The sequence below is a fragment of the Armigeres subalbatus genome, chromosome 2, assembly GCF_024139115.2.
Source record: "Armigeres subalbatus isolate Guangzhou_Male chromosome 2, GZ_Asu_2, whole genome shotgun sequence".
In the NCBI taxonomy this organism is placed as follows: Eukaryota; Metazoa; Arthropoda; class Insecta; order Diptera; family Culicidae; genus Armigeres; species Armigeres subalbatus.
In genome coordinates, this window is record NC_085140.1 from 223966697 (window position 1) to 223993599 (window position 26903).

Consider the following 26903-nt stretch of genomic DNA (forward strand, 5'->3'; position numbering starts at 1 on the left):
ATCTGGAGAGTCTCCTTCGGCGCTTTGGCATGGAAGAGTGTAAGCCGGTCGCGACGCCGGTGGAGTGTCACCTGAAATTAAAAAAGGGAAATGAAGCGGAAAGAACGGACAAGCCGTATCGAGAGCTTGTAGGCTGTCTAGCCTATATAGCTCATACGTCACGACCGGACCTATGTGCTGCAGTAAATGTGTTCAGTCAGTTGCAAAGTTGTCCTACTGATGAACATTGGTGCTACCTAAAACGCATTCTTCGATATGTGAAGGGTACTCTCGATGTTGGCCTGGAGTTCCACGGTGGAGTGGCTGAAGCAACGTTAGAAGTTTTCTCTGATGCCGATTGGCGCAGTTTGTCGTTAGCTTTCAGCGCGGCAAGACGTTTTGTTGCTTGCGTGTATTTTTAGTTCGTTCGGTGTCGTCTTTAAACTTCTTTTAAAGTGTTGTACGTTACCGTGATCGTCGCGTACCGTTTGTCGTGTTATTTTCGATAGTTTGACCGGTTATCCGGCCATCGTCGGTTTCTTTTTTTTTTTCCTGCAAAAGACTGGATGAGGAACAAAAATCCGTGATTCGGACCAAGTACAAGTAGCGTGCGAAAGAAACCGGACTTCCGGGGTTTACACCGGTTGAAGCCCCTACCCGAGGACATGTCCTGGTAGGGGACAGTGAAAACCTTCTACACTGAGAAAATTATTTATATTGAATATATTTGTCGCACACATAAATTTTTGCAATTTGGCGACCCAAATATATGCAATTTGTACCCACACATAAATTCAATAACTGCATATTAGAGACCACACATACATTTTATTTGATTATAGATTATATTTGTACTTCGCGTGGAGAGTGGTTATGTGTGCACTAATTAGAATCATGAATTAAATTAATGGATTTTTGCCAATAAAAATGTGTGGAATTTTTGCAGTGTACTAAAGTGCTTCCACAAGTGATCCATTTTTTCGGCGTAGAATCTGAACCAAGAAAAGTTGTCTTCCGTTTGAACTAGTGCATAAGGACGCCAAGCGCGCGTCAGTTCAACGACCGCTTCTGACCCGGGCTGACCCCGGGTCCTATATGCAAGAGAGATAAAGTATTGTGTCCCATTCTCAATTATACATACCCACTCATACTCACCTCCCCCGGTGGAGCGAGTGCTCTGTACCGTCGTCAACCGAAGAATTTTAATGTGAAGAACAATTTACCGCGAGAGAAGAGTGAATCAAAGCGAACAGTAGAGAGAATCCGTTTTTCCGAATCGGCGTTTCGTGATACCGGCTTGCAAGAAACAATCGTGGGGGAAGTTTATCAGCGAAGTGAGAGCAACGGTGCGAGTGAAACATCCGCAAAGTGAAGGGAAAAAGAGTTTCGCCTTCTAACTAACACACCTTGAATCAAAAAGCAAAGGTTTTTTTTCGGTACACACTCTTGGGTATTTGAGCGACTGTCGCTCCGCGCTACTAGCACGGTTTTTTTCCTTGTTTTGTTCGGTGACCTTTGGCCTCTTTTGAATTCGGCTACACGTCGTCTCTCTCAGCTGGGCTGCTGCCAAAATGGCAGCCATTTCAGGAAATGGACCACCCTGGTGGAATGATCCGCCACCCGGAGGAACGAACACAATAGACAACAGCCACACTGGAGCTACACTTCCGAGTTACATGGACCCGCAAGCCTTACATGGAGAACTCCACCTCCTTCGTCTATCCGGTACTGATGATCGTCCTTTACCAAACGCTCCTTTCCTCATACGCAAATCCATCGAGTCCAAAGTCGGCCGCATAGACGGTGCCTTCAAAGAAAGCGGTGGTACCTATGCCCGAGCCTATGCCCTAAAAGTTAGAAGCCTTCATCAGTTAAAGTTATTGCTGTGCATGGACCAACTACACGACGGAACAAACGTAAAAATAGTCGAGCACCCCACTCTAAACTGCACCAAATGTGTAGTAAGCTGTAGGGATGTGATGGACCTTTCAGATGCTGAACTCCAAACCGAGCTCGCAGAGCAAGGTGTTAGGGAGATAAGAAGAATTACTCGTCGAGAAGGGGACAGTCGAATCAACACGCCGGCCATCATACTTACCTGCAAAGGTACAGTCGCACCAGAATCGATAGACTTTGGATACATAAGATGCAAAACCCGCCCCTACTACCCAAATCCCATGCAGTGCTTTAACTGCTGGGCTTTTGGGCACACCAAGACCCGTTGTCAAACAAAGGAGTCAGTCTGTGGGAAGTGTTCTCAAACTCATCCGATATCCGAAGACCGAAACTGCTCCAGCCCAGCATACTGCAAGTTTTGTGAAACTAACGATCATGCCATTTCGAGTCGCAGCTGCCCCCGTTATAAACGTGAGAACGGGATTCAACGAATCAAGGTAGACAAAGGAATTCCCTACCCAGCTGCAAAAAGAATGTACGACTCTCTCAACGGCGGCCCATCATATGCTCACGTAGCATTTCAGGGCAATGAAGACATACTCACCGCATTGAACAATAAGATTGACCTACTGACCAAACAACTGGCCCAGAAGGATAAATTCATCGAAGAGCTGCTAAAGTCGAAGGAAACCGCTGCAACCCCGCCCTCTGAAAATCATCGGATCTATGCCTTAGAGAAACAAATGTCTTCTCTCTCCACCCAAGTAGAACGTTTCATCTCGGCCGTAATGCCGTCAGCAACTCTACCCTCATGTACCACTACTCCTCTTCATATGGCATCTAAATCAGGCAACAATAATGGCAACCCTGAACCAGAACTTATTACGGTCATACCGGAAACCTCTGACCCACCAGCCATATCTCCAATAGAAATCGACCAACCAACTCTCGATCCTTTCAAAGGTATTCTCACGGATTCGGAAAATGTTACTCTCAGCGATGATCAGGATCTTACACCCAGACCTTCGAAACCCTCAGGAAAGACCAGCCCTTCCAAACCCACCGCACTTTTCTCCAAAGAAAATTCCCGCAAACCTGCACCTAAAAGCCAACGTATCAGCAACACTCCTCAACCGCCAGCCACCCCTTCAAAAAGGTCCCTATCTAATGTCTCTCCGGTGGACCTGACACAGCAGCATCAGAAAAAGCCCAAACAAAAAACCTATCGATAGTCCATCTTAGCTAATAAGTTAATCATGCCAACCCATCACCAACATCCGACAACTGAAACGACGCCGCCGACAACGGAAACAGAAACTAGTTTTGGACTCATAGAGTACCGAAACCCGAACCCGTGTGACAAGGTCATCAGTGGTTTTGTTCCGTTTCCCTCGTCACCAGGATCTATACCACCAGAAAACGCAAGTCAAAGTCTTCCTCGGGGGCACCGTGTGGGCAGTCAGGGCGCCCTCGTACCGGAAGTCTGTGTCCAACCGGAATCGGGGAACCGACTCTGGCACCCAGCGGTCCTCATCGAGAAAGGAAGTGAAAGTAAACATTTTAAGCAAACCGCCGGATCAGCTCTGCCCATGCACGACGACACTTTTTCAACCCTCATAAATAACGGAGAACGGGATGACAACATAACGCGAGTGTTTATCAGCCAGCTTTCACCTTTGGCCGAACCTTTTTTCCCCACCGATAGAGCTAGTAAGAAACCTAATCAATCCATAGAGCGAGACGATCAGTATAACCTGCAATACAGCCTACCCACAAGAGCATTGACTGACTCTGCCCTCTACGATCAAATCATTATAGAGGCACTAGGACCGGGCGCTGTCGTCCAGGCGGGCACCTCAAACTCTCCCTACTCACAGCTATCAGAGACTCCTGTATACCTTCACCCAGGGAACTTTTCGGCTCTGTCTGTATCGGACCAACCCAACACAGCGAGTCCAGACAAACCAAGGCACTCAAGATACAATAGCTTACAACGTAGTGCATCACCTTTCCAGCCAGCTCTCTTTACCGACAGCACTAATAACAAATCTGTTTCGACCACCTACGAAACCAATCAAACCCCCGTTTCAAACTTTTCTCCGACCGATGATGAGCCCCCTCGGAGTTTTCCAAGGCCTACATTACCTAAGCCCATTAATTTTATACTGCAATGGAATGTAAACGGGTACCTTGCAAGACTTAGCGATCTTGAGCTCCTAATCGATAGAAGCCGTCCATGGATTCTCGCCCTACAAGAAACCAACAAGATTGATGCTAAAGCAGCCAGCCATACACTAAGAGGGCAATACACTTGGATCTTCAACCGAAAAAGAAACTTCCGACACTCCACTGGCCTAGGAATTCTAAACGGTATACCTTACGAAGAAATCAGCATTAAGACAGACCTCCCCGTCATTGCCATCCGTCTGCTAGGACCAATTCATGCATCAGTTCTCTCTGCATATCTGCCCTGTGGACAGATCCCCAATTTCCGACAGCTCGTCGCTGAAATTCTTGAACAGCTACCAGAACCTCGAATCTTCCTCGGAGACCTGAACAGCCACCACCCCGCCTGGGGCTGTAACCGAACGGACACAAGAGGATCCATCTTAGCTAACCTTTTCGAAAGTCATGATATGCAAGTACTCAACGACGGATCGTCTACCTACTTCAACGGTCGTTTCTCTAGTGCTATTGACGTTACCGCCGTCAGTAGAAGTTTATCTTGTCCGCTCTTATGGGAGGTGAATAATGACCTCTACGGGAGCGATCACTACCCGATACAAGTAACCGGTCTTCCGGGTACTTCCTTGTCCGAAAACTCACGACGCCCAAGGTGGATTTATTCGAAAGCGGACTGGGTCACGTACCAATGCGACACCGGTATGGATATAAGAAGAAACCCACCCAAAGACATCTCGGAACTAACTAAGCAACTCCTTCAGACCGCCAAAGAATGCATTCCCCGGTCCAGCAGCACCCCCGGGCGCAAAGCACTCCGCTGGGGGTCCAGCGAAACGAAAGCGGCAGTAAAAATTCGGCGAAAAGCCCTACGCAGACTTAAACGGCTACCTCTGAACCATTCATCAAGGGAAGAAGCGCTCGATGACTATCGAGAAAAACACCTATACTGCCGAAAAATCGTCCGCGATGCGAAGAAAGCCAGTTGGGAATCATTCCTGGACTCCATCAATTCGACACAAACCTCAGCTGAACTTTGGAAAAGGATCAATTCTCTCAGCGGCACAAAAAGCTACTCTCCCATCACACTTTCTATCCAAGGCTCCCGAATCAATGACCCAGTTGTTATTGCCGATAAACTCGGAGAATACTTTGCTAAGATTGCCTCCATATCTGACTATGGGGACGAGTTCATCAGGCGAACACAGCCTTCTGTCAACTCCCTCGACAAACTGGTTTTTTCCAGAAGCTCGGAGAATAACCCAATGGATCAAATTTTCACAAGCCGGGAACTATCCTACGCCTTGGCATGCTGCAATGGAAACTCAGCTGGTCCTGATGAAGTTGGTTACCCTCTTCTGAAGAACCTTTCCCCCACCGGAAAAATAGCCCTTCTAGACTGCTATAACAAACTCTGGGTGGATGGCAGCTTCCCGAAAGAATGGACGGAAAGTCTCGTCGTCCCTATTCCCAAATCTAACGTACAAGCGCAAGACCCGTCAAAGTTTCGTCCCATCTCCCTCACAAGCTGCTCCTGCAAAATCTTTGAAAGAATGGTAAACAGACGGATTAAAGAGTTCCTCGAGTCCAACAAACTGCTTGACAGCAGACAGCACGCCTTCAGACACGGGCATGGTTCTTCGAAGCTTATCTCGCTTGACATCTCAAAAGCCTTTAATCGAACGTGGACCCCCTTCGTACTGGAACAACTTGCAGACTGGGGAGTTGGATATCGCACTCTTACCTTCCTGAAAAACTTCCTCACCGGAAGAACTTTCAGAGTAGCAGTCGGCAACAATCGCTCAAAAGCCTTCTCAGAGGAAACTGGCGTGCCACAGGGCTCCGTTATTGCGGTAACCCTCTTTTTAATAGCTATAAACAGCTTATTCAAAACACTATCTAAAAATGTCCATGTGTTCGTATACGCCGATGACGTTTTGCTTGTGATCGTTGGGCCCACCGTCCCATTGACTAGAATACGAGCCCAAGCCGCTGTCAGTGCCGTAGCCAAATGGACTAACAAAAATGGGTACCAGCTCTCAGCCGAAAAAAGCGTCCGTTGTCATTGCTGCACTGCACGGCACAGGATCAATGGCCCGGCTATCAGAGTTAACGGAATACCCATACCGTTGAAGAAAACAGTTAAAATTCTCGGCGTCCTCATCGATCGTCCAATTTCCTTCGGGCCGCACTTTAGTGCTGTTAAAAATGCCATCCGTAGCCGAATTAACCTCGTAAAGACTATTTCCAAAGAACACCGAACAAATAATCGGCGAATCCGTTTCCAGGTAGCCAAAGCTATCGTGGACAGTCGACTACTATACGGGCTGGAAATTACCCATACCGCTATGGACAAGTTAGTGAATACGCTTGAACCTGTATATAACACGTACATTCGGATCGTATCAGGTCTTCTCCCCTCAACTCCAGCCGAATCGGCCTGTGTAGAGGCCGGTATTTTGCCTTTCCGGCTACTTGCTGTCGCTACTCTTTGCAAGAGAGCCGCTGCTCTCTCTAGTAAAGCTGAACAACACCGCAAAACACGAATACAACATCAGAGCAAACAACTCTTCGAGGCCACCACGCAGCTGAAAATCCCACCTGTTGCCAAGGTCCACTGGAATGGGCCCAAATCATGGCTCTCCGCAGAGATTCACATCGACAGTCACATCCAAGACAACTTCCGTGCTGGTGATAATTCTGCTGCTCTCCGCAAATCCGTTGCTGAATTGCTCGGAACGACCTATGTTTACCATAAACACCGTTACACGGATGGTTCGAAGACCAATGCTGGTGTCGGAATTGGCATTACCGGGGACGCCGGACACATCTCACTCAGCCTGCAAGCCCAATGCACAATCTTTTCAGCTGAAGCCGCTGCTATCCTTCGCGCTGCCACAATACCCTGCGACGATCCGGTATTAATCCTAACAGATTCTGCCAGCGTTCTCTCCGCTATCCGATCCGACTCTCCTACCCACCCGTGGATCCAAGCCATCGTTGAACAAGCACTGCCAGGGACGGTTTTCGCCTGGATACCCGGACACTGCGGAGTCCCCGGAAATGTTAAAGCTGACCACCTTGCAGGCTCCGGAACCTCTGGACCTCTTCTCTCTCCGAAAGTTCCACCGAAGGACCTACAAAAGTGGACGACCAAAATGATACACGACGCATGGAACACAACGTGGCAGAACCAACGGACCACCGCCCCTAGGAAGGTAAAAGCAACGGTCAAACCTTGGAATGATCTGCCTAACCTCAAAGACCAGCGGATCTTATCCCGCCTCAGAACTGGCCACTCCAAATTGGCCTATAATATGGGTGGCTCTCCTTTCCGGAAAATTTGCGAGGCATGCGGAGTTCATTCCTCCGTCGAACACATTCTTTGTACGTGTCCCATGTACGACGTCCAACGAAACTTATATGGGCTTTCCGCCAGCATCCGTAACGTTCTAGCCAACGACAAATCGGCTTCCGTGGCCGTAATTAACTTCCTCCGAGACACACAGTTGTATTACAAGGTTTAATGTAACCATACTGTCAGCAATCAGCAACCGTGAACACCAACCAGCAACCAACACCGAATACTGCTTGGACGTCTCAGGATACCACAACCAGAGATTTTTCTCACTACGAAAGCACCAAGTGAAACGAATATCCTTTAGAGCAACGGTAGTCTGCATACCGGCTGGCTAAACCTTGTGAACACCTAATATCTTCGTCGGTCGGCTTACTGCCGATCATACAACGGCTTCTTACGTAAACCATCAAAACTGACTGCGGTAACGAAAACGGACCTTTCTGCTGTCACCTATCAAGCCTCTGCTCTGGACGACGACGGCCCCGGGAATGTCAGGTCGCCCCCAACCGGAAGCTATTGGGACCGGAATGGGGATCCCTCCTGGTCTTCCCGGGAGCGATACATCCTCCCTGGCTACCCTACAAGAAACGGACAACTCCTCAACCTGGATATGTGGGACGATGACGGCCCCGGGGGTGTCGGGACGAACCCAACCGTAAGCTAGTGGGAACGGAATGGGAATTCCTACCGGCACTTCCGGGAGCGATACGTTGTTCCCCAACCAAAAAAAAAATCAAGCGGAATCACTGGAGCTTTCGAACAGATTAGTTTCAAGAGGGCTGGCTTAACCTTGTGAACACCTAATCCACAATCCCAGCAACTTGGCGCTGGTGGACAACTGGATTATCACTCCTTAGTCTCGCTAGCTATGTCAACCAGTCAGATCCACCTGAACTGGTCTACACAACCGAAAGAATGGATTATTAAATCATCAGACGCCAAACAATAGGGTCGTCTCTGTCGGTCGGCTTACTGCCGATCACACAACCGACTTTTTCACATAACCCATGACAACTGATTGCTGAAGATGATGACGGCCCCAGGGCACCTCCAACTGGAAGCTCCGGGAGTCTGTCGTCGCCGGAATGGGGATTTCATCCGGCCTTCTCGGGGTCAATCCTCTTTTCTCACCATCAAACAACTTTAACCTCGCAAGCAAAAATTTCAATTACAACCGACCGCTAAAACTTTCCACACAGAAGAATGAGAAGCCAAGCCATCCGGAGACGCCGGGTCGCCCCCAACTGGAAGCTCTTTGGGACCAGCATGGGGATCCCTCTCGGCGTTTCATTTTGGTATTCAGGCTTCCTACACCGATCAACCAACTCTAAAAAGGATCATATCATGACGGGAAATTGGATTACCGAGTCGCCCCCAACTGGAAGTTACGGGGACCAGCATGGGGACCCCTCCCGGTTCACCATCAATCCCCCTAACCAAGAAAACGAACCATAGCCTCAAAAGCCGAAACTTATTGAAACTAATCACTAAAACTAAAACTCACCAACGGCAGTTTTACTCTTCGGCTTGACTCTGCCGGGAACGTCTCTCTGGATTCGGCAGCACCTAAAACGGAAGAAACAAGATGAAATGTCGGTTCTCCCAACCGATTTCATTGGAATCTAACTTACCCACTTTCACCCCGTTCGAGGATGGAACCGAACAGCAGACTTTCTTCGATCCCGCCGACTGCCGATGCCCAATACCCTAACCAACTTAAGTCGATGAAGGGCCCCCCCGGTAGACCGATGCGACTCCACCCAAAGGCGACCAGCGGGATTTTTCATCGTCTGCGGTCGCATCGCCAGGGGGAACTTGGGCACCATCGGACTCCGCCGACCAAGGGTCCAGCCTCCTTTACAGGATCGGGCGGAATCGATCCTCTGAAACGCCAACCGCTCAAGGAACATCCATAACGCGATCCGTAGGAACGATAACAGCATACAACTGCATCCCGAACTGGACTCTCCGCCCCGAACCGCATCTTTACCGCTGCTTCCCATCACAGAACGACGACTCAATCTTCTCATCCATCGGGTGTGGACGGGGAAAACCTGCTCCACTCGACTCATAACCTGAAAACAAACAGAAAACACCATGAAAAACAAAACAAAACAGGTTTAACCGGCCGTTTTTCCGCCGGTTTTTCCGCAAGCACTTTATAGCTTAGGTTCCGTACCTCTACTATTCTCGACGGTCCGTTTACTATCCTCGACGGTACCGATAGTCGAATCAATCCCCTAGAAAAATAAATGAAAAACCGCACTTTATTCCTCAACACTGAAAAACATAACCTCAAACTGGCATGAGGTTCTTCGTCAGAACACCTTTTTATATACTTTTTTTTTGCTCTCCTTACCTGCGAAATCATCGACGCTCAATTTTCCCGTCTGGAAGCTCCCACTCGGTTTCTTCGTTATTTTTATCCTACAGATCGTCAATATTTCCGCACACACCATGCGAAAGAAAAGTTGTTTTGAACAACCAACACTGACAGCTGTCATAGCTGGGTAGCAGATCACACGTTAAAACAGAGCCACTCTCTGCGTTAGTTTATACCCTTAAATGGTAACCATGATCGCCATCTAGTGGCCAATAGCCGAACATCTCAAACCAGTAAAATATGTTAGACGCCTGTTAGCTCCATTTCAAATTAAATCAGGCAATCGCCGAAACACTTTTTTAATCTGTTAGTCCTCGAATAAATAATTAAGGCGAGACCCCTAGGTTGGGCTCGAGTAAAAAGCCCCTCTGGCTTTTTCTTTTCTTTAAGTGATGAACTTTGTCAAACTTAAAAATCACTCTAATAAAGTCAAAAAAAAAAAAAATGATGCCGATTGGGGAAACGACATAAACGACAGGCGATCGATGAGCGGCTACATTCTGCGAGTGTTTGGAGGTACGGTAGCTTGGATGACACGGAAGCAACAGACCGTGGCATTGTCGTCAACAGAGGCCGAGTTTGTGGCGCTATGCACGGCAGCGTGTGAAGGTATGTGGATGCGAAGATTGTTGGGAGACCTTGGGGTGGTTGTACAAGGATCAGTCAAGTACTATGAAGACAATCAATCTTGTATGCGTATAGCAGAAGAGCCGAGAGATAGTCGCCGCATGAAACATGTTGACATCAAATATAATTTCATCCGAGAGCTAGTACAGCGAGGTGACATCGAGATCAACTACATTCCATCGAAAAATCAGTTAGCGGATGTTATGACGAAGGGGCTACCAGCTTCGGCATTCAGGCGTCTCCTGGAGGAGATTGGTATGAAGTGTTCCAGAAATTGAGCAGGGGTGATAAGTGACAATTTCAGTATCGGAGATCGCACAGCTCTAATAGTAAACTAATCTGACGTTTTCTCTTGTCGCCTTCAGTGACAGTTTCTTCTTGACGATTGTTATCTCTTTTAATCGAAATCGAACCTTATGTGAATACACATGTTTTTTGCCTTTAGCTCTAAAGTATCGCGTGTTATAATCGTTTTAATACCGTCCGAATTACCATATATATTATCACGTTTTGGCTGAACCCCGACCAAATGTACCTGAAAAATCGGAAAAATCAGGTGGAACAACGTTTGGATTATTTGGAGTGTGAGTAAATCGGGGGGGTATTTAATATGCGGTGCATCGCGCCTCCTCTGCATGTAGTATGAAGCAAATGTAAATAAACAATCCCACAATTTTTTTGTTAGTCAGCAATAATGTAGATTTACCAATATTGCTTTTTGCATTGAATCGTTTCGTCGTTGAATACAATGACATTTGTCTTCAGCGACTGCTTCCCAGATAGACCTATTGTACATGTTTTTTACTCATACATAAATAATACTGTCAAAACTTGCATTCGACAATAGAAAATTCAGCTAAAAGCTCTATTTTTTGACATCGGTGCACTCACACAAACAATCGACATTAATTGTCAAACATCATGGTTACCAACTTTATAACTTTCGCCGAGTCTGGCGCTGAGTGCTCGGCGCGGAAACCCAAAGGTGGGAATACAATTTTAGGATTTATGCGCAATATCCTACAAGATTCCAATTCGAACACTGTATAAACTTGCCAAGTGGGGTGGCCCGACTTCAAGCGGCGTGGCCCTGATAATACATCTTAGCACGGCATACAAAAACAAGGCACTATCCAGAGTCTATTATATTGTCGCGCTTATCTTTTTTTAGAGTGCTGCGGCGGTCTTACACTCGCAGGCTCGACTCCGGGCAGCAGGGACTATGTCCAAGGGCTTTACGACCCCTCCCCACTGCGAGTTAGGGGACCTGCCTAGGATGTGGTGGGGTTTGACAGTGGGCTCTGTTAAACTTCTACAAAAAGCTGCATGTATCCGTAAGCAGGTCCTATCAAAGCGACCGTGCGCCGCTCAAAGCACACTAGCCCAACCCAGTGGCATCGACAACGGCAACGTCAACGGACACGAGCGGAAATCGAGATATACAACGAATCTAGGGCTGACAGTTGTGTCATTCCACTCCTTGAGTAAAGCCGGGTGACACCGTCTTGAAATGGTAGGTGGGCTAATGCCACAGCTGCCTTCCGTCCCGTAAAACCGTGGCAGGCCTTGGGGCACGCCGTCCCAATCCAGCCGTCTGGCTTAACCAACCAGATGGGAGTAGGACCAGTTGATTCCTTCCTGGCTTACGCCGATCCGGCTCTGAACACCGAGGTGTCAACCCCGCATGGCCTCACTGCATCTGCAAAGATAACCATGGGATCAAGAAGGCGACTATTCCAGTTGGGTTCGAGGGCAGCCCTAAGGGGACCCAACAAACATGAATAAAGCTAAATTAAACAAACAAGCATCGGAAGTGAACCCCTTCGCAAGGAGAGGTTTGGAGAGATCTCCACCCAACGCATCGGGTGCGAGAGAAATGGAGATGAAGGACACGAGTAGCGAAGTAGTCGTCGTGGAGAGCGATAACGATACGCCAATAGTCGATAAGCAGCAGCACAATGCAGTGGAGATAGGGTCGAGTGGCATCCTGCCGAGCTTGACCGTCGTCATGGTGCAACTCGATGACATTATCGACTTCACCAATGAACGGGGCAATATGTCGAGGGAGCTGAAGCTGAAATTGCTTAAGCTTCGCAATTTGGTTCTTGCTGCCAAGCAAGAACAGGAAGTGCTTGCGGCCAGGCTGGAAGGCTGTGGTAAAGCGGAGAAGAGTGCACAGACTGCTCCCTTCTCCTTCCATAGTACCACAACCATGGCACAGGAGGCGTTAGATTTTGCCCTCAGCGACAGAGCGGTAGAGAGGAGAACAGATAAGCGAGCCAGGGACTCGCCTGGCATTAAGCGCTTTAAACAGAACGCAAAAAGGCGTCGGGAGAGCGCAAATCAGAAGAGCGGGCCCACGGAAGTTGCAAACATGGGAGAACGGCGTAAGAAGAAAGCGAGGACGAAACGAGCCAGCCGGCCACCGGAGGAGGGAAGCCAACCCGACCAAGACAACCTGCGGTCGGACGGTCCCTGGCAAACGGTAGTAAATAAACCGAAGGTGAAAGCGGCAATCACGCGCCCGGCGAGAGCCAGACAGAAGGGTGAAGCACTTCTCATTAAAACATAGAAAGAGCGCTACACTGATGTGCTCAAGGCGATGCGCAGCGCCGAGAAACTGGCGGACCTTGGTAAAGAGGTTTGTAGCATAAGGCGGACGAGAGCGGGCGAGATGATCCTTGTCTTAAGGAAGGGCTCACAGGCGAACGGTACCTCATATGGAGCGCTAGCCCAGGAAGTCCTAGGCGAGAGCGTAGAAGTGAGGGCTCTACACGACGAAGTGACTCTCCAATGCAAGCAGCTGGACGAGGTCACGACATCGGAAGAGATCGCCTCGGCCATCAAGGACCAAGGTGGAGTGGTGGTAGCAAATGCGTCCATCCGTCTGCGAAGAGGACCGCAGGGGACGCAGATTGCCACGGTGAAGTTACCGGCTATCGACGCTAACAAGGTGATCAAAGTTGGTAAGCTGAAAGTTGGCTGGTCAGTATGTCCAGTCAGCCTCTACCAACCACCGGTAGTCGACAAGTGCTTCCGCTGCCTCGAACCGGGACACAAATCGTGGGCGTGCAAAGGGCCGGATAGGAGTAACCTATGTAGGCGATGCGGCGAAGAGGGCCATAAGGCGCACACGTGCGAGAAAGCACCATCGTGTACGCTATGCGCGAGCAGGAAGCAGGAACATAACAACGCTATGGGTGGACCTGCGTGCCCGTTGAGTGGTTATACGAGGAAGCCGTGCCAGTAACGCAGCTCAACCTCAACCATTGTGCGGCCGCCCAGCAGTTGCTGTGGCAGTCGGTAGTAGAAGCGAGAACGGACGTCGCTATCTTGTCGGACCCGTACCGCATTCCCGCGGATAATGGGAACTGGGTAGCGGATAGATCCAAATCAGCGGCGATTTGTACGACGGGAAGATACCCGATCCAGGAAGTGCTGAACACAAGAGCGGAGGGTACTGTTATAGCGAAAATAAATGGAGTGTACTACTGCAGCTGCTACGCCCCACCAAGGTGGCCGATAGAACAATTCACCGAGATGGTCGATCGGCTAACATCAGACCTAGTGGGTAGCAAGCCAGTAGTAATTGCTTGGTAATTGCAGGAGACTTCAATGCGTGGGCGATAGAGTGGGGAAGTCGCTTTACTAACCGGAGAGGGCAAACGCTGCTAGAGGCTTTCGCCAAGCTCACTCAGGAAAATCGACACATACTTTATGGCAAAAATCCATGTATTTTGAAATATGCATATCATGCGTCGGCACATACTTATTTGCATACAAATTCACATATGGATTCTATGACCCACATGGAAAGTATGTGTGAACGTACATGCAATGCATATGGGCGCATGGAAAATATGTGTCGAAAATATGGAATCCATTTCGCTACCCCCATTGCAAAAATCCATGTGTAAACTCATGAATATAATGCGGAGTTTTTTGTGAGCGCTGGATGTCGTGCTGTGCAACGAAGGCTCCAAAAGTACCTTCCAGCGAAACGGAGTGGAATCGATAATAGACGTAACGTTCTGCAGTCCAAGTTTGGTCGGTGATATACAGTGGATGGTCGACGACGGTTACACCCACAGCGACCATCTAGCTATCCGGTACAGGATAGGCAGCGAGGCAAGAAGAGAAAGCCGGAGAGCTACTCCCACAACCCGGTCGTGGAAGGTCGCCCACTTCGACGGTGGGACCTTCAGTGAAGCTATGGGTCTGGAAGAAAACACGGGAAGTTTAAGCGGCGACGAACTGGTTGCGGTCCTGTCTCGAGCTTGTGACGCGACCATGCCGAGGAAGGTGCGACCACGGAACTGCAGGCCACAGGTATACTGGTGGAGCGATGAAATTGCAGCCCTTCGAGCAGCCTGTCTCCGGGCTAGAAGAAAAACGCAAAGGACACGCTTGGCGGAAGTGAGGGAGGAACGCATCGAGCAATTCAAAGCAGCGAGACTGGCTCTAAACAAGGCCATCAAAGAAAGCAAGAAAGCCTGCTTCGACAGACTGTGCCAGAGCGCCAACTCGAACCCATGGGGAGACGCCTATCGGGTGGTGATGGCCAAAACAAGAGGAGCACTGGCTCCTCCCGAGCGATGTCCAACGAGGCTGAAGACTATAATCGAGGCACTATTCCCGCACCACGGCCCAACCCACTGGCCGCCAGCAGCGAGGGTAGCAAATGATGAAGCGGTGGAGAGGGTGACGGTAGAAGAGATATTGACGGTGGCAAAGTCCCTCGACCCGAGTAAAGCACCTGGTCCGGACGGGATCCCGAATATGGCATTGAAGGCAGCCATAACGACTAACCCGAACATGTTTAGGTTGGCCATGCAGAAGTGTCTGGACGAGAGGACATTCCCGGATATATGGAAGAGACAGCGTTTGGTCCTGTTACCGAAACCTGGCAAGCCACCAGGAGACCCCTCAGCGTACAGACCAATCTGTCTTATAGACACGGTAGGGAAGCTACTGGAGAAGTTGATCCTGAACAGACTGTCGCCGTACGTCGAGGAGGTAGGAGGATTATCGAGCGAGCAATTCGGCTTTCGGAGAGGAAGGTCTACTCTGGGTGCCATTAAATCGGTGGTTGACACTGCAAAGGTCGCCATCGAATGCAAGCGGCGCGGTATACGTTACTGCGCAGTAATAACACTCGACGTGCGGAATGCATTCAACAGTGCGTGCTGGATGGAGATCGCGAACTCGTTGCTTCGGCTGGGAGTACCGGTAGGGCTGTATAAGATTCTGGGAAGCTACTTTCAGAACCGAGTATTGATCTACGAGACAGACGAGCGCTCCCATCACGGCAGGTGTCCCACAGAGATCAATTCTGGGTCCATCGCTGTGGAACGTGATGTACGAAGGCGTGTTTAGTTTGAAGCTCTCGCCAGGAGTCAAGTTAGTGGGATTCGCCGATGACGTAACCATGACCGTGTACGGAGAATCCGTCGAAGAGGTCGAATTGACTGCAGCCTATTCGATCAGCCTAGTGGAGGAATGGTTGCGCAGCAAGAAGCTACAGTTGGCGCATCATAAAACGGAGATGATAGTCGTTAACAATCGGAAATCGGTTCAGGAGGCGACAATTAGAGTCGGCGGCTGCGACATCACCTCCAAGAGATCTCTGAAACAATTAGGGGTGATGCTCGACGATAAGTTGAGCTTTAAAAGTCATGTCGACTACGCCTGCCAGCGCGCGTCGACGGCGATAGCGACACTATCGAGGATGATGGCGAACAACTCTAGGGTGTGCTCCAGCAAGCGCAAGCTGCTGGCAAGCGTGGCGGTTTCAATACTACGATACGGAGGACCAGCTTGGGTGTCAGCGTTGAGCGTAAACTGCAACGTGCGAAAGCTGGAGAGTACTCATAGGCTAATGTGCCTGAGAGTTATCAGCGCATATCGCACCGTATCTCGCGAAGCGGCATGTGTACTCGCGGGCATGATGCCTATCAAACTGGTGGTAGAGGAAGACGAGGAGTGCTACGCCCTCAGGGGCACCGATAACGCTCGAAGGAATATAAAGGCAGCAACGGTAGCCAAATGGCAGAGAGAGTGGGACAACTCGCCTAAGGGAAGGTGGACCCATCGCTTAGTCCCAAGTGTGTCGGCATGGATTAGCAGACCTCATGGGGAGCTAAACTTTGGCTTGACCCAGTTCTTAACAGGCCATGGATGCTTCAAGTGGTACCTACACAGGTTTGGTCACGCGGCTTCTCCCACCTGTCCGCAATGCCCAGACGTGACAGAAACGGCTGAACACATCCTGTTCACATGTCCTCGGTTCGAAACGGAGAGGAGTGCGATGTTGGGGGCATGCGGAACGGACACCAACACCGATAACATCGTCATAAAAATGTGCCAGAACCCAGAACAGTGGAGAGCGGTTGCAAGAGCGACGTCCAGGATAGCCGACATCCTGCAACGTAGTTGGCGCATAGAGCAGCAGCAGGCAGCCGTTACGGATAGCGGACCATGAGTCGTGGAAGTCGTGAATATATATGTCGATAATGGATGGGAACGACAGCGTCACAACTGTATTCAGCTTGCGGCGAGCGCGTAGCCGCAGAACGTGGCGAAACGGCCGGGTTCGGAGGAGCTCCCGCTTTCGGGGAACTTCTCGTCGGAGTAGGTTAGATCCGCCGTCGGGGACTATCCGAGTCGTTCGCGATCGCGACCGAGGCGGGACCCGGATAAAAATTTACAGTAACTTGTATGACATAACCCATTGAAATACAATAGATTGTGAGGCAAACAATACAAACTATTGTATGCTTATTGTAAAATGTTCACGTTGTAAAAGATCTTTATTGTACGTACATTAAAATCACAATATATTTAAATGTTTCCGATATATTCTATTATATTTTTATTGTTCGCTTATGTTTAGTATTGCTCATCCAAAAACTAAACAATTTTTAAAAGTATTCGGTTTGGATGATCTGGAAATCCGTCTAATGTTATTGAATTAATATAATTTTGGAATATTTCATGGATTTATTATATTGATGAAATAACAATTGAAAACAATAAAATTACAATAGCTTTGTTTGTTAAATAAATAAAAAATGTTATACCGATTCTCATGTACATATTTTCATATTGCAGGTCTTGTTGCAGGTCTAGAAATGTTTTGCAATAAAAATTTGATTTCAAAAAAATGAAAGGGAACAAAAACTTTTGCTTATAATTTACTCGGAAAATGGCTGGATTCATTTGACCGTGTACAGTTTTCTTTACAATTAGTGAAGAGATGAAAATAATGAAACTGTATGGTGCAGAAAGTGTTTTTTTCATTGCAGTTTCTGCTGCTGGGAAAGCGGTAGATCACTATGGCTTCTGTACCGTGGTGAGTATCTAAAGTGTTGAAGCGCGTTAGAGCATCATTACTGGGCGCGAGTATTTTGATCACTCTCACTGTACTGTCATTTTAGATTAGTCACTCTTTTTCGTATCGGTCATTATTTTTGGTATTTTCGGTTATCATTTCGGTGGCTGCATTCCGTATCGGTGACGTTCGACGTTTGATAGTTCATCAAATAGTAGCGCTGTTATTTGGTCAATTTGGTCAGCTGTCAGCTGCGCTACTGTTTTAGCAGCGCGTTTAGTAGCGACCGGTAAAGTGTCAAGTAATGATACTGCGCTGACAAACGGCTTATACTCACCACCGGTAATCGTAATCTTATACTACAAAAGTTCAATGTACATAATGAACGCAGTGGTTCATCCCGAACAAAAAATAAATGAATATTTTATCATCATAGTACCTGATGACATGCCTGGTAACATGTATCCTTGTTCCTTTACAGAAATGAAGCTTATGATAAATAAAATACTGCTGCTTGCTGGTCACTGATCGTTCAGTGGCTACCATTGGCCAATCTCACCAACGGGATATAATAAGAACTGATGCAGGTAATTTTTTCTTTTCTTCTCGACGTATTTTTTCTAATAAAACTGATATTCTTTTATAATTTACATTTTTCACAGGTTTATATCTATTCGGAACAAAGTTAGTACACTTTTTAAACCGATGTTGGATTTTTCTCCAGATACAGGCAACCCACTTAACTTTGGAAGTAGTGCGCTGGATTCGTCTAAAGATATGCTAAACAACCGGAGGAAAATAAAATGATATGTAAAACAATTAATTGTATTGTATTTTTATTGTAATATTGGAGTATAATGTATTCTAAATCCTGTTGTATTCCTATTGTAAAACAATAGAAACAGTAATTGAAAACATTTAAAACACAATGTTTTCTATTGTTTTGTCGCTCGAAATCATCCCATTGAAGAACCGTAAAATCAATTGTTTTGCTCCGAATTTAGTATGGAAAATTTTCGATTTTTTTATTGTAAAGATACATAACAACCCCCCTTTTTAATTGTAAAAGTCCTATTTACCATTCATTTTATCGTGGAAAACCATTATTTCTCATGTGATTTTATTGTCAAAATTCCATTATATTCAATGGTAAAAATTATGTTTTAAATGGTGTTGTAACAATAAAATTTATGATATTTTAATGATATTTTTTATCCGGGGAGCTAAATGGCTCAATGAATAAGGTGAGAGCTGAATGGCTCAAGGCAAATGAAACTCGGTTATCGGAGTAGGCTAGGTCCACCGCCGGGGATCAGCTGAGTAGACCGTGGCGTGCGAATGTACCGGCTTCGGGTCGTCGGGGCACCATTGAACTGGAAGTTATCTCCACCCGGAATCTTTGGATTGACCTCGGCACTCGCCCGGTCACCCGTTGAGACGGGTCGTCGGTTACGGGGGAGCTTCCGACGTCGGGGAACTCCCTGTCGGAGTAGGATTGATCCACCGCCGGGGACTATCCGAGTAGTCCGCGACCAAGGTGAGAGCTGAATGGCTCATCGGTTAAGCAAGAAGCTGAAAGGCGCAGTTCATGGGAAATCGGTTAATCGGAGTAGGCTAGGTCCACCGCCGGGGACCAGTTGAGTAGATCGTGCCGCGTGAATGCACCTGCTTCGGGTCGTCGGGGCACCACTGAACCGGAAGCTATCTCCACCCGGAATCTTTGGCCTGACCTCGGCACTCGTCCGGTCACCCGTTGAAGTGAGAATGTGCGTAGGACTTGAGCGGATCTATGAACATGCATACCAGGTGAATGTGTAGTGTTGGTAATGTAACAGCCATCCACGAATGCGGGTCGTCGGTATCGGGAAGCTTCCGCCGCCGGGGACTCCCCGTCGGAGTAGGGTAGATCCGCCGCCGGGGACTATCTGAGTAGCTTGCGAGCACGTTGAGAGCTAAATGGCTCTAAAAATAAAAAGGAAAGTAGATGCGTTGCTGAATGGCACAAGGAAAAAAAGTAAAGGGCTTAAGGGCCCACGCTTTTGTGTGCTTGCTGGCACCAATAAGGAGCCAAAGGGCTCAGACGTATGACAAAACATCGAAGAGAGGCACTGTGAAAGGTGTTGTTTTGGGAGGAGTACTTTTAGTACTGCTTTCCCCCACAGAAGTAATACTGAAAGGTAGTCCCGGGGGGAATTGTGCATTAGAAGAGAGGGTAACTCAAGTAACCTTCTGTTGCTTGGGTGGGTTTAGTGGGTCCGGCGGTCTGGCCTTCTGCCAACCGCGCCAACCCCACTCCCTGAGTGATAATTTCAGGTGTCTGTATGCAGATTTGCCTTCATCCCTCTATAAAAAAAAAAAAAAAAAAAAAAAAGCTCGACTGCGAAGGTATACGTCAAGATAGCCGCCGTGTTAAAAGATAGGCAGAATTTTCCCGCTCAAAACAAAACCACGTGATTTTCGCGAAATGACAGCAGTGCTCGATTGTATAAGTGAGAGGCAACCGGAGTCACTGAGTACATGGAGAGTGTTTATCATGGCAAGTGCATACGGTGGGTAAGATTTTCATTGACTCTGTCATGTTTAGTGACCGTTGCGATTACCTGAGAAGCAACCAGCAGGAAGCCGCAGTATTCTATTTTATCTCGAGATGCATAATATAGAGTTACGCCAGAGTGTTTGTAATAAAGAGTGGCGACACTATCAGAATTGGAACAAAATTCATCTGTCATTCCCATACAAAATCGTGTTCCAAACGAGCAAGAGACCTGTCAAATGCGGCACATGTCGTCACTCTTAATTACATACACTCTGAGTTACGCAAAGAGGATCTTCTTACACTTATTCTGAATGATGCTCTTGTTATTCTGTTGCCAACTTTCACTTTTGTTCAACACTTCAAGTGACTTCACGGGAGCGTTCACTTCTAAAGCTTTTTAATTCGATAACCAAGTCACCCACAGAGGTCAAACACGTGAGTTTCTTGTTGCTCCTTTATTGGGGAATGTATTGATGTTTTTTGAAGCTGTTTCTAGATCAAATCTAATACATTTCAATTCATGCGTTTTAATTCGCCATAATAATCATTAGGCGATAACAATACTTCCGCCAGACCAACAAGTATTTGTTTACTTTGCTCGATAGGTAGACGGTTTGACAGTTCAATAGGTAGATTTGGCTTCACTCTTTGCGCAACTCTATATATAATAGACTCTGGCACTATCGTCATGTACTGTTACACTGACAAAAATCCAATCATATCCATTATGTGTGGCGCACATAAATTTTGACTATAGCATTTCCCACATAACGGCCATGTGAATTCGCATAGCATATATGTGGAAACACACATAACCATTATTAACTAATAACCTTTATGTGGATTCTCCTATAGCGGGTGGTTATTAACGCACACGTAAAATTTATTTGGAAATTTCTTTAGATTTTTGCCAATAAAAATGTGTGGATTTGTATTAGTATAGGGACGAAGCAAGCCAACGATCTCCGATTGAGTTTGGCCTTCTTTTGCACTGCGATAGCAATCACGTCACTTTTGAACTGTCATTTTCTTTACGAGCTCACCTTGATTCGGTATCCAGCTTTTTACGTTAGCCATAAATTCGATAAGGGGTGATTCAGCTATGACAGATGCTGTGTACAGATTTTATAGATACAATCGAAGTAGCCTTTGAAAATGTACTTGTTTTTACATCTGTCAATAATTTGTGATTGTTTATGTTACTAATCAATGGTAAATTGGTTCTTTAAAAGTTTTTCATATTAATTATCTTCATTTTAAGGCTCCGCAAAATATTTGAAACTTGAAAAAAACATGCAACATCTCACGTAGAAACATGCGAGTTCCTCGGCGAGACCAAAATATGAACTGACGAAATATGTGTTCCTATAGAAAGCACTCACGAGCGGCAGAAGGCTACGATGGTTTCCAAGCTGTAATCAGTATTCAGCGCAACAAATGGTGGAAACTGCATTGATGGTTCCTCGAAGGATCAAAAACGAACCCTGTCGTTGATGTTCGCGATTCGCATCACCAATCAAAATTGGTTTTGGCATGGCATTACTTTTGGGACGTTCCGCAATGTCTGGTTTCCCGATGAAGAACCTATTATCTATTGCTCCGATATACGACTTATTTGTACAATAATGGATTAGAAGTTCCATGCTAAAACATACTTTTTGTCTTTATTTTTTAGAAAAAGCTGGTGAAAGATCCGTGTGGGTTTTTATCATTTCGATCGATTTCAATGAACAATGTAATTAAAATCATTTTAGAAATCCATCAACCAGTTTGGTGACCCTAGGCTTTGTAAAATCTTTTGGGAATAATTTAGCAGAAAATCACACGGAGCTCCGTAAGTTTCCGTCCTCCAGAAAGTTGCATAACAACCCATAAGAACTAAGTCCCTCCTTTGAAAAAAAAACTCCACTAACACCAATGACAATTGTATGTTTCGAGTAACGCATGCCCAATAACTTAAAGTCCATTTGGATTAGCTTTTCAGCACCTCAAAAGCGTGCATCAGCCCACGTTCATTTCGATCCCTGAAAAATAAAGAAATATACTTCATAAGAAAATAATTGATAGAAATATTACACCACTCAGGAGCATTTTCGAACTGCTAGCAAAATTATGACAGATTCATGTTTTCAATTTTCATTGAAAATTCTGTCGAATCATAGATTGCTAAGATTGATCCATAAACAAATTATAGTGGACACAGCATGTGTCAAAAGGGGTTATTCAAAGCATTATGGCACCGTTGCGTAAAAAGCTGGATACCGTGCATCTTAGGTAGGCTTGATTTGTTCGTGGATGCCAGGCTTACTCCCTCCATGGAGTAAATCCACTTATCCAGCTTTCCACGCTCGGTAATGGCGGCTTATCGGTGTGTAAAAATCAATTGGTCACTGTACTGTTTGACACTAGCTGGAGGAAAACCCACTGGCGTTCCTGGGTGAGGGGAAGGGAAAAAAGGCCTTTTCGGCAGTGAGTTTTCCTCCAGCTAGTGTCAAACAGTACAGCGACCGATTGATTTTTGCACACCGACAAGCCGCCATTAACGAGCGTGGAAAGCTGGATTCTTCCAAAATGGGTCATATTTTTAGCAGAGAAAAAGATAGCAGAGAAAAAGTACCCATTAATGAGAAAACGTTTTTTAGCGATATTTTTGATTAAACGTGTAAATATTAATGATGTCATCATCGCATTGACATATCTAGATAAATATTAAGAATCATTCATGAATGAATTTGCCGCGGGGGTAGAATAATGTGTGAAGCGAAATAAGCAAAAATCTCCTGCATGCATAAAAGCAAGGGTGCTGTACGCACACCCTGAAATCTTCTGCATGCATAAACGCTTTCTTTTTCTTTCTTTCATGTGCGAGACTCCTGGACAGGCACACACACAACTTCAATGCGGTGTCGAACCGTGGGTGTAGCGGCCGCGGGTAGTATTTTCTTGGCTGCTCCGTCAGTAGCGCAGTTGTGGGTTCTTCTAGTCGGTCGTCATTTTCGCTTGCTCAAAGTGAGTTGGGGAAGAGAACCAAGTGGACGCCATTGTGAAAATTTGTGAAGAAATTCGAGTGAAGTTTAGTATTAAATTTGTGATATTAAATGAAGACTGTGCTAATTAAGGTAAGCATTTTATTGTTTACACGCGTGAATAATGTGATCGGAAATGCAGAAATTGTTGGTGAAGACGGTATTGTGGATAATTTTCATGGGGGCGTAGGTGTAGTGAAAAATGTGGATGACTATTATTTAAAGCAAGCGTCGTACTATCGTTGGAATAAACAGCTAAATAACATAAAAGTGTATGAAGTTTGAAAATTTTCAACGAATTTGTGATATTTTTTTGTTTGTAAACCCAATATCCCTTCATTTATTATGGAACTGAAAATTCTGGATAATGAAAAGCCGCCATTTTGTTTTATGCTGGCTTTGTTCATTTTCAGAAAACCAAACCAGCCATAATTATTTCTATGTAATGAGATTCGTCATGTGTATTAGTGCCGATGTCGAGTTTTTTTTTACTTCAATTGAACGGTGCGAACTGCGAGTAGGGCGAATGCATTGCGGCGTTGTGATTCCTGGGACGTGGAAAAGAGCCCGTATAACCCGTCGTTACCTTCGAATATTGAGCCAACTGAAATTTAGATGTTCTAGGGTAATTATTCGTCGTGGAGTGTGAAATGTTGAGTTCGTGGGGGAACTTACGCATGGAGGGTGTTCAACATATCGAAATTGATGTTTATAGCCTGTGTCACAAATGTAAACAACGACTTCAAGTAATTAATGTTGAGTTTGAATTTATCATAATTTGAATTCGAATTAAATGTAATTGTAAATGTAATTTTTATTGGGAACGATAACCAATTAGTTTACACTTATTTTCTGGTCAAGGAAGCGTTAATTTATCAATATTGACATATTGCAAGTGAATGAAAAGCGTACAAAATAAACATTCTTCCTTGACTCGATATAGAGTATTGACGAATTCGAGAGGTAAAAAGAAGAGTACATGCCATGGTGAGAAATAAAAAAATCGTTCATAGCAAAAGTACCTATACGACGATCATTTTAAAATGCCCATAAACAATCAAATTCTAAATGAAAACTAATAATAGCAAAGTGTGAGAAAAATGTAAAACTATAATTTAGGTGCGTTATACAAAAACAATTGTTTTGGTGTTCTAAATGTAATATTTCATTTTCTATCAATTTACGTTGATTAGTTTTTAATTAGCATTTGTTTTGAATTTTTACGGGCATTTTATAATCACCGCCAATAACTTTGCCATGTAATACTTTGTTGTTTCTCACTATCGCATCTTTTGTACCTCTCGAATCCGTCAATTATTTCAAATCGACGTAACTAGCTTGGGCTTTGTGTTCACATAACGTAACGCAACAAATTGGGATTTTGGACCTCCTCCCTCCCTCATGCAACAACAAGTAACGCGTGACTAGACCTCCCCCTCTCTTTCAATTATGTAACGCTCATTAAAACAACCACCATCCTCTTGCTCAATTGTTATAAAAACATCACAAAACTCGTTATTGCTGTTTTTCTTTTTCCTATGTTTTATCCTCGTTCTAAAGCCTGCTCTAATCTATTCCGTAGGTTTAGGACCAATTCACAAATTTTATAATGCAAAAAACACCGTTTTGAACCACCACCCACCCCTCTATGACTTGTTTGTAACACTTCCGTTATACCCACCCACCCCCGTCTGTTACGCATAATGTCTTATTAAAATTTCACAAAAAATGATAAATTGGTATTTTTAGTGAACTCTACATTAGCTTTCTACATAGTACATAATAATAATGTCAAATTTGATTTTAATTACCCGTAACAGAACTAAACAAACCCACCCACTCCCTGGACAAACCGTAACAATTTGTGACGCAATATTGTGTATCCATACACCCCTTAAAGCGTTATGTAATTTGTGAATGAGCCTTCACGAAAAATTTGATCAAATTTTTTACCGTGGTAAAATTTGACAGCTGATTCAGTATGGGAGAAACCAAGGATGTTAACGATCATTCAGTAATTTGCGTTCGATCATTTAGTAGTTTGTCAATAACACATTCCAGAAGCTGAATTTAAAAATATGTCGTATGGTGGACTCCTAGTGCGAAGGTTTTTCTACAACCCTGCCTGCCGTAACTGAGGTGATGTCTCAATGTTTATTTATTTATTTATTTAAGGCCTACATCAACAGACTACTTATGTCCTAATGATGGTAATAAAAAAAAATATAAGTATACATATCGTCAAAAACAAAAAAAAATGGACACAAACACTAAAACAGCTATCTATTGCGATACGAAAATTTTTTTGAATCTTCGACGCAGCGTCTGACGAGGCAGGTTGAAGTCGAATATTGTAGAAACCCTGTTGAATATACGCTGTAATCTTTCAATACTACCGTTCATACTGTAGTTAGTCCGACGAAATGGCATTCTTAACATAGCGTTATTGCAGGTACTTAAGGTCACTTAAGGTACTCAGAAGTCATTTATAATAAACTACAGGCGCTGAAAGTTATTTCATGAAAATCAATGTTGTTTGCGGTATTATTTGCGGAAATAAAAAGAACGACTAAAATTTTTAAAATTGTTTGGGGTGGATTCACAAAATGGGGTCGAAAACGTGATAAAATCGGGTGGAAAAGGTGATAAAATCGGGTGTAAACAAAATCGGGGAGTGACAAAATCAGGTCGACACTGTATAAGAAATTACTGAACCCGCACTGCTAACTGTTTTTTGGTTCTTTTTTAATGTACTTCCATAAATTATACAGTCAAACCTCCATGAGTCGATGTTCTATGACTCGATATCGACTCATGGAAGCAAATTATGCCATATTAAAAATATTTTCTGGGTTACTGTGATGGTCCCTTCAAACGGCTTTCCAAAGATTTGCTATTCCTCATCTCGATATTTCCATGAGTCGATGGTCCCTTCAATATCGACTCATGGAGGTTTGACTGTAATGCAAATTGCAAGTTTGTATGCCCAAGAGCGAGAAAAATATCAAGTCATGTGCGTCCCATATTGAAAGTTCCCGCATAACAGTCCCACTCTACTGTCAAATCTTGCCGTTTCCGTCGCTGCATTACACTCTTGCGCATTATTCTGGGAAATCGCTTACTTTGGAAGGATTATTCTTCCACCTTATTCAGGGCAAATGCGTTCTTTAAAAGAAGGAGGCGTTCAGTCCCGTGGTGAATTTTTAATCATACCACATGTTTTTTCCAGTCCCATCGTCAATAGATAAATTACGACATAATACTCTCCCATCTTATTCCGGGCAAGTTTTTTTTCTTCTGTGGACTAAAATAAAAACAAACCCTAAAAAATTAAATTTTCCATAAAAAATAGGAAAATTCCAATAAATAAATGAGAGTAGATACGTAATGTAAGTATAAAATTCCTCTAAATAAAACAATATTTTCAAAAACGAAAAAAAAAATCCAAGAAGCAAAAATATATTAGGTAGCACTTTTAAAAGTAACGTTTTTCCATAAATAAATCAAAATTTTACATTAAAAAACATTGTACATATGTAAATTCCAGCATAATTTTTCATAACGACGTATGTAACAAAAGTAAA

The 26903-nt window shown here is 45.3% G+C and overlaps 1 protein-coding gene and 2 long non-coding RNA genes across 19 annotated transcripts in view; 2 read left to right on the forward strand and 1 right to left on the reverse strand.

Annotated features, from left to right (window-relative positions):
* Window positions 1-680: 680 nt before the first annotated feature.
* LOC134211755 (uncharacterized) lies at window positions 681-9886 on the reverse strand. Its single transcript, XR_009979084.1, has 4 exons — window positions 9777-9886; window positions 9597-9657; window positions 8922-9492; window positions 681-1826 (listed from the first exon to the last, which is right to left on the reverse strand). It is a non-coding gene; the product is annotated as an uncharacterized LOC134211755 (long non-coding RNA).
* A 7774-nt stretch (window positions 9887-17660) lies between these two features.
* LOC134215948 (uncharacterized) lies at window positions 17661-18711 on the forward strand. The gene is made up of 3 exons (XR_009980384.1): window positions 17661-17778; window positions 18239-18344; window positions 18420-18711. It is a non-coding gene; the product is annotated as an uncharacterized LOC134215948 (long non-coding RNA).
* A 4523-nt stretch (window positions 18712-23234) lies between these two features.
* Window positions 23235-26903, forward strand: part of LOC134211757 (longitudinals lacking protein, isoforms A/B/D/L) — a 217595-nt gene continuing 213926 nt past the window's right edge. For 15 of the 17 annotated variants that reach the window (XM_062688960.1, XM_062688961.1, XM_062688967.1 and 12 more), the window contains exon 1: window positions 23236-23412. The gene's annotated coding sequence lies outside the window, so the exon portion shown is untranslated. Of the gene's footprint in view, window positions 23413-26903 lie in introns of all 17 variants that reach the window. The other 2 variants (XM_062688949.1, XM_062688951.1) reach the window with 1 other exon arrangement.